The sequence below is a fragment of the Megalobrama amblycephala genome, linkage group LG3 (assembly GCF_018812025.1).
Source record: "Megalobrama amblycephala isolate DHTTF-2021 linkage group LG3, ASM1881202v1, whole genome shotgun sequence".
In the NCBI taxonomy this organism is placed as follows: domain Eukaryota; kingdom Metazoa; phylum Chordata; class Actinopteri; order Cypriniformes; family Xenocyprididae; genus Megalobrama; species Megalobrama amblycephala.
This window is the reverse complement of record NC_063046.1, coordinates 35,453,860-35,474,394: the sequence shown is the minus strand read 5'-3', so window position 1 is coordinate 35,474,394 and position 20,535 is coordinate 35,453,860. Positions and strand designations below refer to the sequence as shown.

The 20,535-nt window shown below is 35.3% G+C and overlaps 1 long non-coding RNA gene across 1 annotated transcript; it reads right to left on the bottom strand.

Annotated features, from left to right (window-relative positions):
- Window positions 1-1,021: 1,021 nt before the first annotated feature.
- On the bottom strand, window positions 1,022-3,297 carry LOC125264150. Its single transcript, XR_007184001.1, has 4 exons — window positions 3,248-3,297; window positions 3,070-3,174; window positions 2,891-2,964; window positions 1,022-1,841 (listed from the first exon to the last, which is right to left on the bottom strand). It is a non-coding gene; the product is annotated as an uncharacterized LOC125264150 (long non-coding RNA).
- Window positions 3,298-20,535: the final 17,238 nt, after the last annotated feature.

Below are 20,535 nucleotides of genomic sequence, written 5' to 3'. Positions count from 1 at the left end.
TGAGGGAGAGAAACAATAACAAAACTATCATATTTAACTGTCCAAAAGTTAAGAATGTTTTCACTCTGATAAAAGTGTAAATCAGTAAAATTCTTTTTGTTTGTTTGCATGAGTTATGTTATGAATCCAGTCATATTTCTCTACCTATCCTCTTTTGGATATGCAGAAAGACGTTTTCACAGTTCTTCACAGTTTTTCACTTTTTCATACTCTCCAAAAATAATTTAGATTTATTTTGTAATTCCTTCGAGTTTTGTTAGTGTTCAGACAGAAATAATGTGAGAAACGAAGCTTTGAATCAATTGAATCAACTGCTTCGCGAAATGATTCACTGGTTCGAATCGCACACGCTGGTGACTCCTGCTGGTCAGAACATTGTAAAAGCAGCTGAAACTCAGTCCAAACATGCCTAAAACAGCTTTTACAAACCCATTAGAAATATTTTATTGAAGGTCTTGGCAATTAATAAGTCATCTACACTCTAAAAAATGCTGGGTTAAAAACAACCCAAGTTGGGTTGAAAATGGACAAACCCAGCAATTGGGTTGTTTTAACCCAGCGGTAGGGTTAAATGTTTGCCCAACCTGCTGGGTAGTTTTATTTAACTCAACTATTGTTTAAAAATTACTGTATTGCTTAATTAAAATTAACCCAAAATATGTTGGAAATGAACATTTATTAATGTTCAATGAATAATTATTAAACAATAAACATTTATTAAATTGCTTATTAATAAATTTATATTAATAAACTATTAAACTATTAAATTTATATTAATAAAATATTAAAGCTTATTAATAAACATTCACCTTTTGTCTATTATTGTTGCCTCTAATTGCATCTGGTTTTTAATTACCCAACTATTTTGGGTTCATTTTAAGCTAGCCATATAGCAATTTTTAAATAATAGTTGGTTTAAATAAAACTACCCAGCAGGTTGGGCAAACATTTAACCCAACCGCTGGGTTTGTCCATTTTCAACCCAACTTGGGTTGTTTTTAACCCAGCATTTTTTAAAGTGTAGTACCATTAAATATGAAGTGTCTTTATAATTTGTGATAGGCCTATTTTATTAGGCTAAATTTCCGGGCTTATTTTGTTTGTTTTATGAAGAGCTAATCAGTCCAATAAGGACTTTTAACTACAGCTTTCATTTTATTAAACAAATGTGTTATTGAATGAGTACAAATGTATAAAAACTGATCCGAGAAGGTAAAAATCAAACACACAAGACTAGTTCGTGCGTTCACACAGTGATCGTCGCCCCCTAGCGGTGCACCATTGGAATTCATAACGAAACGAATGATTTGCAAAAGTGTTGAAGCACCATGAACTAATTACTAATTTCTTATATTGGGTTCTTCAGTTCTTCCCCAGTGTGAACTGCAGCATCTATTTATAGCGCACTGTGTCGAGTAAAATTAGAGCTATTATGAGAGAGATGTGAGTTTCTGCCTTGGACACTAGAGGGCGATGATGTGTTGAATTTGCCAAAATATCCAGCAGAACATGTGAGTTACTGTGAACAACTGTGCATTGATGTTCAGTTTACTTTTTAAACAGGAAGGGTGGGATCAATATTTAATAAAGTTAGTAAATTTCCATGCGTGTTAAGATACAAATATTTAGTTGAATTTCTGGATGCTACGGCACTTGTGAAATTATACGGCACTAAATTAAATTAATACAGAGCAACACAATTTCAGATACAACAATATCAACTTATGAGAGTTGCAAAAGACAAAAAAAACAAAAAAAAAAAACAAAAAAACCATTAGATACAGTCAGGAAGAAAAACATCGTTTTGAGTTGAAATTTTCATACACAGGCTCCTTTGATTTCTGCAAGGAAAAATATACAGTCAATCAAGAGCAACAGTTAAAAAACAGTTTTAAAATTATAATAACAGAATTTAGCTTCAAAATCACTCAGAGTTAATATGCATGCTTTACAAGACCTTATTAAAGTTTCTGTAAAATAATTTCTTTGACAGGTTATAGTTTTTAAGATTTGAACATTTTAATTGATTGTAGCTTAAGTATTGTTTAATGATCTCTGTCGTCAAATTGATGTATATATTTTTATCTGGAGGATAGGCTGTATATTTTCCATTTGCATTAGACTGATCACATGATGCATTGTCAATGATCACTGTCCCATATCAGCGAAATTCGTTGGCTTATTCAAATGAATGATGTACAGTCACTTTGTCACTGACAATCAGCCACTTGTAGCTAGTGAAGCTAGAACTGCTGCTGATCTATGAGAATCTTATTCATATGAAAAAATACTATGGAAGTCAATGGGGACCAGAAACTTCTTATCAACATTCTTCAATATATCTTCTTTTGTGTTCTTCAGAAGAAAGAAACTCAGGTTTGAGGATGAGTAAATGATGACAGAATTTTCATTTTAGGTGAACTTTAAAGTGTTCAGTTCATCCAAAAATGAAAATTATCCCATGATTTACTTCCTATCAGGCCATCCAAGAAGATATGAGTATCTTTCATCAAAATATCCTGGCTCTTCCAAGCTTTATAAAGGGGCTTGAGATTTTGAAGCCCAAAAAAGTGCATCCATCCATCATGAATGTAATCCATACAGCTCTAAGGGGTGAATAAAGGCGTAAAGAAGTGATGGGTTTTATATCCATATTTAAAACTTTATAAACTATAAACATTTCCCTTTAAAAATTCTCATTTTAGACTTTTTTGTGACGGGTGTTTTGTTTTGCTCTATCCGCGGCCTTTCTACATTCTACATTCGTCAATATTTCATGGGTCAGGTCAGGTCATCATCAACGTGGCCATCCACGTCTGTTCACTGACTGTCTGATGCTGCAAACTTCAGTCACACTGACTGACTACAACACAGTCATAAATTATCTTACCTTCTTTCGTTTTGTTGGTTTACACAATGCTGAATCAGTTTTGTCTTTCTCATGGGTCTGGTCTGCATTAACATCTATATAACACACATATATTAAAACAACAGTTTTTTAATTCTTATATTGAAATTTGTGCATTATAAAAGATAACTATTTTAAGAAATTATGATCTTAAAATTGACCTAATTTTTTACGTTTCCTGCAGATGCACCAGATTCCGACTGCAAATATAATCAACAGAAATCCAGCAGCAGCAGCAGAGATCAACACTATCAGAGACACTGAGACTGGAGTAAAAGAGAGACAGTCATTAATGTAAGTGAATGGATACAAAATCACATATATCAGCTCTGTTCGTACCTGCACATGTGTGACAGAGGTGAGTGATGTCCAGATGTTGAGTCTGGTTGGTGTATGAATTGTTCAGCACACAGCTGTAGGTGTTTTTATCCTGATATTCCACCTCCAGAGGTAGAGAGAGACTGATGCTGAGATCAGACACACTGATGCTGGACAATAAACTGTTTCCTTTGTACCAGGAGAGAGTCACATGACTCACATTCACAGCTGAACACACCAATGAACAATTTGATGATGATGATGAAGAACATTGTGAAGAGTTACTGCTGATGACAGGAACAGACAGACGAGCTGGAAAACATCAGAATAAACAGAAATAATTTTAAATCTGGACAATCTTTTTTCCAGTTGAGTGTGTTGAGTGAGTGACAGTCAGCAAGTGTTTCTATCATTTCAAACGACAGAATGATTAAAAAAAAAAAAAAAAGAATATGTGAACGTTTGGACAAATGATCTCTACTCACCATAGACAGAAACACTGAATGTTTTTGATGATTTTTTCACTCCAATTATCTCTAGTTTGATAAACTCCAGCATGTTCAGTTCTGGTGTTTGTGATGGTCAGAGATCCAGTTTGATCGTCCAGCTTCAGTCTGTCTCTGAATCTCCCATCAGTACCGTTATATGTGTTGAAGGTTTGGTTCTTTTTCTTCATTTTAGCTATGAGAGAGTTTTCAGCTCCAATATTTCCACAATATGTCGTCGCCTTCATGTATTTCAGTAAAGATTCAGTGTATAAAGTGACAGAATCTCCCTCCATCACTGACACTGAATCACCAAACACACCTGGATGAACAAACACATTTTGAACAGACTGAGACTTCTGAAGGTTTACAAAACCTGAAATCATCTGTAAGTTTGCAACTAATGGCAATTGAAAACCATTCAGAACAGTCACAGAAACACAAAAGCAAAAGAAAAAAGGTGAGATATCATGCATGTTATTAATGGTGTTTTAAAGTTATCTGCTATTTAGAGCACAAGTTAATGTATAATGCAACAAAGTCAGTAACAAAATGAAAATGTGAATTCACCTGCATACTTTCAACACCTTCATATTCTTAAATATGGGATGTTTAGATCAGGGGCGTTTCCTCCGAGGAGGCAAGGGAGGCAGTGCCTCCTCAAAAAATTAGGATGAGAAAATAATCTATATTACAAAAATAAAACAATATAGAAGGTCTTGGCATTTAATAAGTCATCTTAAAATGACTTATTAATTGCCAAAAATAAAAAATCTAGTTGTATTTGTTTTCTTTTTTGATGTAAAGTAATGTTAATTTAATGAGGAAAATGTGACATCAAGTAATGGACATGAATTTACATTTGATTTATAAAAATTAAAATAAACTGTGAGGTCATTGTTTGCAAGGTCATTTCAGAACACCACTGGTTTAGATTGGTAGATCTTTTTGACTAATGAATCTAAATGACTTTTGCTGGTGTTTAGGACTATCACATGAGCAAATGACAGCTGTCTCATTATTGTGCACATAATTGTGTGAATCTTCACTTGCCTCACGATTCATTTAGATTATGATGAACGATTCGATTATGAAACAATTCTCTAAGTATCATGATGCATCTTTTCCTCCAATTATTATATTAATAATAATTACTATATTAATAATCACAATATAGCTCTTTTTTTAAATTATCTTTGTTATTAAAAATAAGAAAAAAGATGCAAATAACAAACAGTGTCACTGCATAGTGTGTTCATTACAATTAAATTGATTATTTTTAAAGCTACAAAAGTAGTTCAGTCAAGAGCAGCAATTCTTTTATTGTTTGATTAACATTAATGACACATATGGCAACAGGTTTATTACAGTACATTAAGAGCCGTACACATTCAGAGTATGGGTTACCATACTTGGCCACGCGTCACATCACTTTCACTGAAGTGCCCTGGAACGTGCAGCTTTATTGACTGTGTTTATGTTATTTCCAATGAAACAGGAAGACGGGGGGGGATATATCTAGAAGCTCCTCTGTTTATAGTGTTTCTCCTAGATCACAGCTCGCAGAGCCCTTGAGCTCATAAAACCTCATTTTCCTCATAATCTCTTTACCTGTTTCTACTCCAAATCTGCTTCATATTGCTTTAAAATATAGCACTGTTTGGTCTGTACCGACTCACACATATGATCCACTTTGTGCTTAATTTGCGTCAATGTAAAACATATTTACACATTCTGAATCGTTTCTATGTGCATTCACCATATAGAAACTAATAAATGTGTGAACAAATGACCAATTTCAGCTGCAGTTTCTGTGTTTGTTTATAGTGTAGGAGGGGGCGGGACTTCAGATTCTAGAGAGCATGTGATTGGACAGAAGATTTGATGAGAAGCTAAAGTCCCCAGTGATGTCATGAAAATCTGTGATCCATTTTAGCGGAAGAGAGAGACTGTAAATTTTGAATGCTTATATGTCCTAAATGTGAATTTTGTCATTGTTTTGGAACACACCAGCTTATTCATAACCTTAAGGCTAACATATTCATACTAAAAGCTAAAAAACTTAAATTTTGATTTCATGGGGACTTGAATGTGATTTACTAAGGTTTGCGCTAGTCAATTTACTGGTATTTGAGCCATTATCTGACACCCAAAATAGCATGTCTTAAACCAGACACTAATTTGCGCTGCTTGCATTAGTCATTATGGAAATGATCTGGCTGCATCTGTGTTCTTTAATGTGTTTATTTTCAGTAACTTTCCACTCCCATCAGCGCTTTTATGGGATTATAGCAATGTCACGCTAATTTACCCTGTTTAGTAAATCTTAGATGATTTTACCTAACTGTTCACTTAAGACATAACAGATTATGTTTGTGTGAATACATGCCAAGACACACTTTTAAAGTTATTGGTATCTATTATTTGTATTTTAGGTTATTGGTATCTATAGTTCTTTGAAAAACCTTTAAGATCCACTTTTCATTGCACAAAAAGTTTTTTATAGTGCAAAACGTTTCTTTGGAGAAAAAAAAAAAAACCTCTTATAGAACCTAATATCTGATTTCATATCTATTAATGTTCATATTAAAATACTCTGCTCACTAAGAATGTTTCTTTTTAAGATCTGTTCAGAGAAGCAGTTGAGAGGCATCTTTCTGTGTCAGCACGAGTGAGATCTTTTTCATGGTTTATTTAATTTAATCACTATGTTTAAGATCAAGCAGGTCCCACGCTCTATTTTCACATTCATGCATGTTCTTTTTTATAAAAGAAAGAACTAAACCGAAACTGAAACATCAGACCCACATGCTTTGTTTCCGATAGACATGGGCCTACGCAACTTAATATATAATGAGAGTTCTTTATTTAGCCTACATACATACATAATTTTTTAACAACCGATTCTTTTGTTTTTATGCATCAATGCAGAATAATTCTGCATTAATCTTAAACAGAGTTATTAAATGAAATAACCCCCCCCCCCCCCCCCCCCCCCCCCCAAAAAAAATCTGTTGTAGCTTATGATACTCTTAGCACTGCCTAAAACTTGTATTGTGAGCATTTCTTGTGTCTATTTGCCTCGTCATGACGACTCGCTTGTTGTATTCCTTCACTTGTAAGTCGCTTTGGATAAAAGCGTCTGCCAAATGAATAAATGTAAATGTAATTCACATCATGCACATCACAATGCATCATTAAAACCATTATATTGCACAGCTCTAGTCAAGCTCAAGCCATTGATACACTGAAGAAAAACCTGGAAATTCACAGGACTTTAGATGGATGGATTTCCAGGTCATGAAAAATCATGGAAATAAATGAAATGAAAAATAGTGTATAATTTTTCTAATGAATTATAAATTGATATGTTCATCAAAAATTCAATCGTCAAAAAAAAAATCTAATTAATCACATTTTTTTCTGTAATTAATCACAATTAAAACATTGGAGTTTTTAAAAATATTTTTATATTGTAATACTTTCACAGTTACTCTCCAAATGAATGTAGAAACAACTTAAAGGCAGTATATTTTAAATGTTCGTTTTATTAATGAAGGCCAGTATCACTGATACTAATACAACTACTGATGTCTCTATGAAAATTATTTTTTTAAACATTAATTATAGACATTCAACATTACAGTATAACAAAGCTATCAGTTTAAACATGTATTAGTCTTTAAAAAAAAACTTAATTTAAATGAACTCATTATAATAAATGGCATATTTACCTGTGCCCTTCCCTGTCTAACAGGTATAAATATACAGAAATTGAATAAAGTTACTTCACTGCATAAATTATAAATGAAATATAGATTAATCCTAATTTAAAGCTACAATTTATTTAGTTTGATTAACATTGATGACAGATATCACAGCAACTGGTTTATAACTGTAAGTTTATTCAAGATGTTATTTAACTCTTTTAGGATGTTATTGAACTCTTTTAAGAGTTTTTTAAGCTCTTATCAGGATACTCAACAAAACAGACATTCTGTCACAATTCTGTGTGTTTGTTCAAGTGCGAAAGAGAACTCGATACTGACGTGTGTGTCACACAGACACGAAATTGACAGACTGCGTGTTCTTGTTTGTCTTGTGGTGCTTGAAAGGTTTAAAAGCTTTGCATGAATAAGAGCGTGATCATATAATGCAACATTAAATTATGACAGAAAAACGAATGCTGTGTTAAATATTTTAACGTGATTAAACTGAAAAATTAGTTCATATTAAAATGCTCTGTGCACAAATTTTGACAGCACTAGTTTTTTATTTAGTGCTGCACTGAATAAGTTGTTTGAATAAGTTAAACTGCCCACTTTTCTTCAGAATCCTCAAGGTCCAGCACATTCCTTTTAATTTCCAACATCACCTGCATTTTTAAACCCATCCCAACATTGAATGCATGATTTTGGGAGTTATCTTTTTAACCTGAGGAAAACTATGATATACAGCTCTCACAGAAGGTGCGAACATTCACTGATGCTCAAGAAGGCAACATGATGCTTTGAGGGTCAGGGCGTGGAAACTTTTGCACAGGATGATCAGGGTAAATCGTTCTTATATTGTCTTGAAACATGTAAGTGTCTTATGTAGCTTCTAAAGGGCAATGCTAAAAATAAGATCTTAAAACAAAATAAGTTTCCACCAATTCACCCTGTTCAAAAGTTTTACACCCCTTTGGCTCTTACTGTTATGTGTTGCCTTGAGCATCAGTGAATGTCTGTAGCTTTTCATCCTGGCTAACAGCAGAAATGCATAAGAATCAAAGAATCAAATGCATGTAAACATTTGACCTGCGTGTTTTGATTATTTAAATTTAGTTATTTTGTTTTGTGGTCTATAGGTAAATATCTGTTATGTGAAATTGCTTATTGTAAAGTTCTTAGTCAAAGTGTTTATGATGCCCATTTAATGGTTGCGATTTATTTTATGTGTCCTTAAGGTGAATTTATCTAAAAAAGTATTGGTTAGTATAAGGTAACTTACAAGGTTTAAGGTTAGGTTTAGAGGTAGGTTCAAGGTTAGTACTTAGACATTAACCTGGTTATAGTGATTGACTATATTGAGTACATGAGGAACAAGACTGTAAAATAAAGTGCAGCCATGTGGCCTTGTGGTGCAGTAACAGTGCAAGTTGGTTTTTTTTCTTTTCTAGCTCAAAACACATTAGAGAATGTATTAAAATATCATTTAAATGCATTTTATTTAAATCTAAAAATTATACTGAATTATTCTGAATTTGCAAGAATTGCTTTTGAATTCCATCAAGTCAATTAAATGAATCATAAGTCAAATCAACATTTATCAAGATCATATCAAGTTTATGTGCTAGACAATTTCCATTTTTTTCCATGACTTTTACCATCTGTGAATATTACTGATATTAAGCAAACAAAAAACAAAAAAAACAACAACAACAACAACATATATTTAGAACTTACCGATCAGACGCCACGAGCACAAACAGAACAGAGCAATCATGTGAAACATTTTATTCAGTGTGAAACATCTGAAAAAGGTAAAACTGTCTGCCATCTCACAGCCTTTCTGAGTCAAACTGAAACCTGCCAGTGGTTGGTTTTTTTTCAGAGATGAAAAGTGTGTAGTCAGTGCACGTGTGTTTATTTTCTAGGTGAAGGGGCTTCTTCCTGTCCTGCTTTTAATGATTCTCACACTTGATGCCTTCACAAAACAGCTTTACAGTCAAATAAAAAACACTGAATCAATACAAAAAACAGCCAAATCATTGTCAGAGGTTAAACTAGACTCTTAAAGGGTTAGTTCACCCAAAAATGAAAATTCTGTCATAAATTACTCACCCTCATGTCGTTCCACACCCGTAAGACCTTCGTTCATCTTCTGAACACAAATTAAGATATTTTTAATAAAATCTGGTGGCTCAGTGAGGATTCCATCGTTAATTTACACTTTCAATGCCCAGAAAGACATATTTAAAACAGTTCATGTGACTACAGTGGTTCAACCTTAATGTTATAAAGCGACAAGAATACTTTTTGTGCGCCAAAAAAACAAAATAATGATTTTATTCAACAACATCTAGTGATGGGCGATTTCGAAATGAAGCTTCATGAAGCTTTGAAGTATCTGTTTTGAATCAGTGGTTCGGAGCGTTAATCAAACTGCCAAAGTCACATGATTTCAGTAAACGAGGCTTCATTACGTCATAAGTGTTTCGAAACGTTTCAAAATTTCAATTCAGTTCACCACTGGGTTGACGAATTGTTGTACAAACAGGATGTAGTGGTTAGTCGGTGAGACGTTAGACATCACGGCTGGAACAACAACACAAAGTATGGCAATGCTAATCTCAGGTACTGTTTATGTGCTTTATATAATGTTAAAAGTGTCTGATGTGAGTCTGAATACCGTGTGTTCCCATTTTAAAGGAGACATATCTTGAAAATCTGACCTTTTTCCATGTTTAAGTGCTATAATCGGGTCCCCGGTGCATCTACCAACCCAGAAAACGTGAAAAAGGACAACCCAGTAACTTTGTTTTGGCAAGCCTTTCTCTGCCAGCATGTTAAAGGGGAACTATTATGCCCCCTTTTACAAGATGTAAAATAAGTCTCTGATGTCCCCAGAGTGTGTATGTGAAGTTTTAGCTCCACAGATTATTTTTTATAGCATATTAAAATTGCCACTTTTTGGAGTTTAGCAAAAACGTGCCATTTCAGTGTGGGCCCTTTAAATGCAAATGAGCTGCTGTACTCGGCCTAAGAAGGCGGAGCTTCAAGAACTGATTCTCCAGTGTCAGGAGTCAGTCAGGACGAACTATAATGTCAGAAACTGCGAATATGCTGCATGGAGAATAGAACAGGTATAGTTTAGTTCAATTACGGTTATAACTTATATTGTTGTCTTGTTTTTATCCACTGTATTAGTACAAGCCTGTTTACAAATAAGTTTTATAAAGTTTATTGTACTTCACACAAAAGATGAAGCGTCCATTTTCACTCTAGATAATCACTGTAAAAGCTTAAAACACAGTGCAAGTGTGTGTGGTAGATTTTTCCCTACGCACCTGACTTAGTTAAACCTGGGTGTCCCTGACACCATCAACCAATAAACCTGGGTGTCCCTGACACCATAAAACAATAAATTTATACTCTACTGAGCGTACTTCAGTACCTGTTCGAGTCGGCCGACATCTCGGCCTGTTTTGGGGGCCTATCACCTGATACTAAGCTCTTTAGTGCTCCCCACCGGCACTATCACCTGATAATAAGCTCTTTAGTGCTCCTCACCACTAAACACTATCACTATAGTATGGAAAGAGTTCTCTAGTGCTTAGTTGTTTGCTGCAGCCTAAAAACCAGACAGACTCCAGTCTATGCCTCAGAATATGCTTTAATCACGGCCGGGAGAGTTCTCATCATTCCAGAGAATCTCTCTCCGAACAAAGGAATACAACAGGTTTTATAGGATTTCAGGTACACTTCGCAGTCAGTATGGCATGATCTATTACTCATTATCATCAGTCTCAATATGATTGTTTTAGATTTAAGAAAAAACATCTCAGTTCCTCTGTCCCGCTTACTGCCGGAGTAAATTTAGATTAGAACAAATGAATCACAGAATCATCAAAAAATATCACTGGGTTAATAGTTCAGATTACTCAATAGGTCAAAACAACCTCTCAAAGACTATTTTTTATCCCCAGAAGGATGCTGTCTAGCCAGCACAGCAGAATGTTTCTGAATCACAACACTCAGTCCTAGTGACTGTTTCTCTATTTCTAAGTTAGATTATTATCATTAGACCTGTAGAAGAAAAGAAATGTTAGTTCATTATAGTTCATTATTAGTTAGTTCAAAAATTCCATCACATGTGCATTAAAATATTATCCATAAACTCTTCTCTCCCTTTCCCTTGCATTATCATCAACATGCATGGTGAAGTACACAGAAACACTCGTTACAACTAACAGTAAACAAATATATCAAGACCTTAAGCCTTTTTGGGTGGTAAACATTAAATCTGTAAATCAACTCTGATGAACTGTAATAAAGTGCTCTCACCTTCATTACTGCATTATCCAAGTATCACTCTGGAGGCTGTAAAGCTGGATCACGAATAGTTTGCACTAATCTATCCTTTTGTATTGTATTTTCCCTTTGTATTGACATTCGTTCACAAAGCAATCCGGTGTTAAATAATTTGCACCGACATAAATGAATTTCGGTAGAGTTGAGGGAGCATTTTCTTAGGAGACAAAATGAATCCTACCTCATCTTCAGCGGCTCAGATTATAGGAGTAAATGGAGAGAGCTATGTGGATTAATCCATCCAACTACAGAACACCTAAAACTCTTGGGAGACGTTCTCGTCAAGTGCAGCAATGGCGGACTGTGTACAACTCGCTGTGAACTCACTCAGGGCAGTTCTATGTTAAAACGGCAGTGTCTGTCAACATTCTTGAACCTGCAAACGGCTTGTTCAGAGACACTGCTTATGATTTATGGGGATTAAAAAAAAGGAGTGGTTGGATTTTTATCACTATAGGGTGGTTGTGTACACACACTGCCAACACACATTCATATCCAAACACCATGCAAAAGTGAATTTTGCATAATATGTCCCTTTTAAATAATACAAGCCGCTTAGATTTTGCTCCTCTTGTGTTGTAGGAAAGGGATCTTATTGTAATATTACCACCCCAGAACACTATTTAGAGTCTTGTTAGCTTGGATAGCCTGCAAGTTGACCCTGGAAAACTCGATTGCTAAAAAGGAGCATTTCTGTCAGAGCAATATTTTAGAAAAAATATTACGCCATTCACAGCATTTGATAGCAATCAATAACATTAGCCTGGTGTGTATGGCTCGGTTGGCAAAAACAGGTACACAGTGTATAGTGGGCGTCCATAAGGGTTTTACAAAAAAGATTAACATGACGGCACATGAACTACATTAACTCCACAGAAACTACATGAATTTAGAATTCAGAAACGTCCAGTTTCTTTCTAAAAGTTGTAACTTCTTCCTGAGTCTCTCCATCAGTGTCGACTCCGGTTTGAACAATGTAAGGCTGAACACCGTTACTGAAAATCCTCATTTTGGCTGCGTGAGATTCTCCAGCTTTGTTGTTGTTGAGCAACCGAAGCATGAGCTGTTAAAGCTCCGCCCTCTTCTGGAAAGTGGGCCGGGAGCAGCAGCTCATTTGCATTTAAAGGGACACACACAAAAACTGTGTTTTTTTGCTCACATCCTAATAGGAGCAAATTTGCCAAGCTATTATAAATGATCCGTGGGGGATTTTGAGCTGAAACTTCACAGACACATTCTGGGGACACCAGAGACTTTTATTACATCTTGTGAAAAAGGGCATTTTATCTCCTTTAATCATGTTTAAGTGGTGTAATATTAATGAAATTATGTACTTAGCCATTTGTTGCAAGTGTAGGGTTTGCAGAAAAAGCCTGCCCACATGCTCTTGATTGTCTGTAGTTTTTTAGTGATTTTGTCGAGTTACCTTGCAGTCGAGTTACCTTGTCGCGTCTTGCAGTCGGTGTGGACGGTCAAACTGCTTGTTGCTAGACCCTTATCACATCGTGCTATCGCTCTAGATACATCGTGCAAATACTAACCTTGGGGAAAAATTATTTTGTGGACACAGCCTAAGCAGTAAATGAAGGAGGCAATGTCAGTCAGTTGGCTCTCTGCTGTGTTTTAATAAAACAATGCATTCAAATCCATTAAGACATTTTTAGGGCTGTGATGTTGGCCAAGGATATGTGTCTGTCATGCTGTTTTTTTTTTTTTTTTGCAGCAGCAGTTCAGCCAATTTAACATGTTGAATCAGTGTCTGGCCATCAGTAAGAAAGAAAATGCTGATTGCCTGTTCTGTTGATCAAACAAGTCAGCGCACAAGAAAAGTGCAAGTGATGAAAGTGAGCGAATAATCGAGACAGAAGGCTGTTCTAATTTTATGTCATCTTACCTGAGCATGCTCTATGCAAATATTTTCAGCATGAGCTGCCTGGAATAAAGAAAGTGTTCAGCACAATTGATCATTCAAAATGGAAAGCAGCTGCTGATTTGTTTATGATTTGATATGATCTCCAAGCCTAGTTACGCTTTTCCTTTTGGAATTTCCTTTTCAAGAGTAGGTCACTTTCAACTAAAACACTACATCATACAATATTTAACTCTGAGGGAGTTGTTTTTTTTAAATGCTTAGAACAGCAGTTACGAGCAGTGAAGGTCTTATAAAGCTGTCTTGGCTTATGATAGCAAGAAGTACAGGTACACCTTCACAGTGAGGGATTTCAGGTTCAGGTGGGGTTTGGTTTTAAAGGGTTAGTTCACCCAAAAATGAAATTTCTGTCACTTACCCTCATGTCATTTCACATCCTATAAGACCTTCATTTATCTTCAGAACACAAATTAAGATATTTTGAAGAAAGTATTTTCTGATCCCCAAGAGAAAACAACATAATTACCACTTTCAAGGAAAAGCAGTAAAGACATTGTTAAAATAGTCTATGTGCAGTGGTTCAACCTTAATTTTATGTTTATTTTAAGTGACGAGAATACTTTTTGTGTGCAAAAACAAAACAAAAATAATAAATAACAATTTCTTCTCTTTCCTGTCAATCTACACAAATGCTTGGTCTAAACTCTTACATAACTTCCACACATCTGGCTGTCATTTCTTCTTCTGAATCAGTAGTATCACTGTTCACTGAAGTACTCTCTCTGTTTTAGATCCCATCTTTTTGTTATTTCTCTTTCCTGCTGCAGTCATTTACAAGGTGTAGCCTGTGCAGAGTACCAATTCTCAATGCTTCTTTTCTGGACTGACTTGAAGTATGAGGTTTTGCTAACGCACCTTTCCCACATTGCGCCTGCCTCAGCTTAAAATTTGCAAACAATGCTTTTTATAGGTGGTTGTGAGAGTGAATTTTGTCTTGCACATCTGTAACCAAATCTGAATTGCTTTTCCCATGTAATGTGTCAGCCACACTGGCCACACCCTGAATTCTTGCTATAACCAGGCTGGGGTGAGTTTCCCGAAAGCCTGCCAAATGGTCGTTCTTGAACTCTATAACGACGGAACTTGCGACCATAGTTCGCTTTGGGAAACGCACCCCTGAGCTGATATGAGCAAATCACTCTCATTGTTTTGATGGTGCCTGAGAGAGTCAATGTTTACTCTTTGACTTGCTCTCATTTACATCTTTATTATGACTTACTATCCTGAGTTTCTCTGGTCCAGCTTTTCTTATGTTTTGACAACACAATGATTCTGATTGACTCATCAAAATAGCACTTGACTACTACCAGTATCTGCTGTTATGATCGTCCCTATGGCTTCTGTTCCCTTATTAGGTGACATTTGTTTTGTGCTCTCTCTTTGTGTTTACAGGTAAAGTCAAACAGCAGGTGGAATGGATGAATGTGTGTGTGATTGTCATGTGACCTTGAGGCCTGTCCAGGTGTTTTTGTGTATTCATTAGTTATTTGGGTAACACTTTACAATAAGGTTCATTAGCTAACATTTGTAACTACACTATAGTTAGCATGAACTAATAATGAACTGCACTTATACAGCATTTATTTATCTATCTTAATGTTAATTTCAACATTATTAAAATCTTGTTAACATTAGTTAATGCACTGTGAACTAACATGAACAAACAAAGAACAACTGTATTTTCATTAACTAACGTTAACGAAGATTAGCAATTACAGTAACAAATGCATTGCTTATGGTTTGTTTGTGTTAGTTAATACATTAACTAATGTTTAACTAATGAACCTTATTTTAAAGTGTTACCGTTATTTGTTCTTTTGAGCTTTTTCCCATTTTAATGTTTAGTTCATTTATGTAGCTACATTATTATATAATATTTATAATATAATCGTATATTTATATTTTTATTTGTTTTTATATGGTTTTAATTGTTATTTTTATATGTATATGTTATATGTTTTATTTTTAAAAAGTTTTAATTTTTAATTTTATAATTTTGATTTGTCCACATCCAGCGCCCGATGGGAAAGTTCCCTCTAAAAACTTTTTAAGAACTTTAGGGGATAATGTTCTAACAATGTTATCACTAAACATTTTCAGACACGTGACTTTGCGATAGGACGGCAAAACTGGACTGACCAGTGGACAGATCTCGTTGCACAGCATCTGAAATGACGCTTCTCTTTTATTTGCTCGCGGTGATCTTGATTTTCATCGACAATGGTAAGAAGTTATCTTTCTACAGGGGTTGTCGTTCTTTGTGTCCGTATAAGCGTTGTATGGTGTAGGATTATTATAGGGTTAGTGACAACTGCGCAACACGATCACAAAACTAACAACTAAACCAAAACGATGCAGATGAAACGCAGTTTCAGTGGCGTAAAATGTGTTTATAGGCTATATTTCATAATATATCATTGCATAAACTGGTCAAAAGTAGCTTGAATGTAATAATAACTATTCTGCTTTTAAAATATATATGTGGGTGAAAAGCATGGCTATCATCTTAATGCGCTGGAATATAAAAATGTATGAAGTATTTTTGTGGGTAATATTCATCTGTAATATATGGAAAGGAGTAAAATTTTGAATTAGGATGTCGCGTGTTCAAACATGAGACTGTCTGATGAGAGAATGTTGAGTTGTCGTTTTGCCGTTTGTTTGCATATGTTTTGAATCCGGAGGGGTACTGCACAAAAGCAAGATGAGGGATTAAGCTGGGATTTTCCAGTTATCCTGGTTGAATTTAGCTCTGACTCAGTTGCATGAAAGCAGGCTAAATTAAGATTTTTTTAAGATTTAGATTTAGAACCAGGCTAAGATTAAACCTAGTGATTTATCAGTTGGTTCCTCCGTCAATCCTAATAGAAATTAATGTGTTTTACAGTCACTCCATGGTCTTCTGTAAATATGTTGCATCATTTTAATTATCCTGCAATAAATACTAGATAGTGTCATTCATCTAATTATGGCTACTTTTTTTTTTTTTTTTTTTTTTTACTGTTATTATGAAGACTGCTGTTCATATTGCTGTCAGATGTTTGATGAATACATATATTATTGCAGTTTGTTTTGATTTAGCCTATCCTTTAATAAAGGATGTATGTCACTCTTTCATGTGTACATGCATTTTATTTGGCATTGGAAGCACAAACTGTGTGGTTATCTTCCCAATTTCTAGTTACACTTTACTGGATCAGTGTACTGAACATTCATGAAAAAAGTATAGCCTATGAGACCACAGTGTTTTTGGAATCTTGCTGTCATCACCTATCAGTTTGGAGCTTTGGAAAGAAAAAAATAATAATGATTATTGTGTTACAGTCATGGTTCATGCTAAAATCAGTGTGACACTATTCACCTAATATGAGCAAAATGTTCTTGAAATGTTTGTTCTTTTTTAAATAGACAAAAATAGCTAAAATAAAAAAAACAAAAACAAAAAAAAACAACAGTTTCCCTACAGTTAACATACAGTTTTCATAAAATATATCAGCAGACACTACACCTAATTTGTAGATTTTTTTCACCAATCAAGTCACTTACCAGCCTGCAAAATGTTCTTGAAATGTTTGTTCTTTAAGAAGTAGCTCTGTGTAACCCTAAAACACAAAATGCAACGTGTTATTTAAAACACAGGTAAAACACCTGTGAAAAATTAATATGGATAATTCCTTCATATTGTGCCCTATGTTTTACAGAGTTTTCTTAAGAGTATAGCACACGACTAACCAATACACTGCTTAAAACTAGAATTGCTCAAAATCTGTCGTTTTACTAGTTAATAAGAAAACATAAAAAGTAATTGTTCAAAAATGTGTAACTGTTCAATAATTCAATGTTGAATTTAAAAATACAAATATCTGATCATAAAGATGTTTATATTACTTTTACAAATGAAATATATTATTTATGAACAAATCTGTGTATGTGTATACTACGCAAAAACGCAGTTTTGCGTCATGGCTACGCGATGACGTCACAACGCAATGACATCACAACGTCATTTAGCAACTTTTAGCAACAAATCGACCCGCCTTTAGCAACTTCCTCTGAAAATTAGTTAGCAGCACTGATTATATGTTTCACCTCTTCATATGTTTCCATTAGAAGCTGTTTCTCACGGGTTTTATCCATTTTGCCTCATTGATTCTGTGATCGATCCTGTGGTCTGTTTAAGAATGCTGTGAATGTGCACTTATCCCAACTATCTAAACCTGGCTTGACAAAGCTGCACGTACTCATCCTGGCTTCTAACAAATCAACTTTAATGACAAAATGTTCACTTCCTTCCTAATATATCCACCCACTAGGTGCTGTGATGAAGAGATAATCAGTGATATTCACATTTGTCAGAGCTCATAATATTATGCCTGATTGGTGTATGCCCGAGGAGTATTGCACAAAAGAAGAATTAAGAAAGCCAAAACAACAGAAAAAGCACAGCTTGACCTAGTTTAATCAGCGCATCCTAGCTTAGTCCATTGCATGTTTGCTGAGCCAGGATGAGTACGTGCAGCTTTGTCAAGCCAGGTTTAGATAGTTGGGATAAGTGCACATTCACAGCATTCTTAAACAGACCACAGGATCGATCACAGAATTAATGAGGCAAAAATGGATAAAACCCGTGAGAAACAGCTTCTAATAGAAACATATGAAGAGGTGAAACATATAATCAGTGCTGCTAACTAATTTTCAGAGGGAAAATGGGCAAGCGTAAGGATTTGAGTGAGTTTGACAAGAGTCAAATTGTGATGGCTAGATGACTGGATCAGAGCATCTCCAAAACTGCAGCTTCAACAGTGGACACGTGAGCATCAGAACTGGACCACAGAGCAATGGAAGAAGGTGGCCTGGTCTGATAAATCATGTTTTCTTTTACATCACATGGATGGCCGTGTGCGTCGCTTACCTGGGGAACAGATGTCATTGGTGTCAGATACCACAGCACACCTTCATTATTTCTTTATTCAAAGTCTTTGTGATATGTAGGGAGGGGGGAAATCACAGCACTATTGTATATTTTTGTTTGACTTCTGTTTCTTCTTCAGGTGCGTCTGGTGTGGATATATATGATGTTTCAGTGAAAGAAAGAGATTCAGTCATTTTTCACACTGGTGTTGAAACAAACCAACAAGAAGTTATTAAATGGTATTTTGATGAAACTCGCATAGCTGAAATCAGTGGAGATCTCAGTTATAGTTGTACAGATGTCCGGTGTAATGAAGGCACTGAGAGATTCAGACACAGACTGAAGCTGGATCACCAGACTGGATCTCTGACCATCACAAACATCACAAACACAGACTCTGGAGTTTATGAACTGAGGAGCATCAGGAGCAGCGACAGCACTGACAAGACCTTTAATGTTATTGTCACTGGTGAGTCATTAATGAATGTTTAAATCCAGTTTATGTTTAAATATGTGTTTCTTGACTTTTTTGTGACATGTAGATTTATTGTCTTTACTTGTACATTAATTCACATAGGCTACAGTATACAGATAATCTTTACAAACATTCAGGCTACGTCCACATGAAGCCAGATCTTACCCTATCCAATCTTTTTTTCCCCTCGTGTCAAGAAATATCTGCATACACGCGAAACCACTGAAACTACTCATAACGATGTAGTATACATGTCAGACCAGTATGTGGTGCTGTAATTCTGCCACAGAGATACACTTAAAACAGCGAATAAGACTTGGAGCATGCGCATAAACCTTGCGCGCTGAATACAAACTACAGTAACGCTTAGAAATAATGCTTTATTTTGGCTCAGTAGCTTCTGCAGCACGAAGACAAGCATCTAGAGTCTGCTGCTGTTGTTGTTGTTGTTGTTTTGTGGTGTTAGCGCGTCTGACTAGGGTCGACGCATGGGGTGATGACATCATCATTTCAGAAAATATACAGATAGGCTGTCCACATGAAAACGCAAAAGCGGCGTTTTCAGATTTATCCACTCTGGGAAAAAATAGCTGTTTCACCTTCCGAAAACCCCGGATCTATGTGGATGAAATGCCAGTCCGATACAAAATTATATGCATATACACAGAAATGCGTCTCCGTGTGGACGGGGCCTCAGTTTGTAGAATAATCTCATGTTAAACCAAGGGTCTTTGTCTGGAGGGTCCACCAAATGATGTTTTATTAACAAAATTCGGGAGGGGCAATGTTTAAATAATCTGACTAATCATCATGTCATATCAGCCAGCTGTCAGAAATCAGTAATCAACCCAATCAGTATGAGTGAAGCACTCTCTTGTACATATTTAATGTGATTTTTAGGTATATATTTATAGTTATCATCCTTGGTGTGAATGGGTCTTATTTTAAAGGTGCCCTAGAGGTGCCTTTTCAAAAGATGTAATATAAGTCTAAGGTGTCCCCTGAACGTGTCTGTGAAGTTTCAGCTCAAAATACAACATAGATTTTTTTTAATTAATTTTTTTAACTGCCTATTTTGAGCCATTATTACATATGCACCGATTAAGCGTGCGGCCCCTTTAAATCTCCCGCTCCTGCGAGCTCTCAACTGCCTTAAACAGCAAACACAAAGTTCACACAGCTAATATAACCCTCAAAATGGATCTTTACAAAGTGTTCATCATGCATACATCGATTCCTGTGAGTATAGTATTTATTTGGATGTTTGCATTTGATTCTGAATGAGTTTAAGGCTGTGCTCCGTGGCTAACGGGCTAATGCTACACTGTTGGAGAGATTTATAAAGAATGAAGTTGTGTTTATGAATTATACAGACTGCAAGTGTTTAAAAATGAAAATAGCGACGGCTCTCTTGTCTCCGTGAATACAGTAA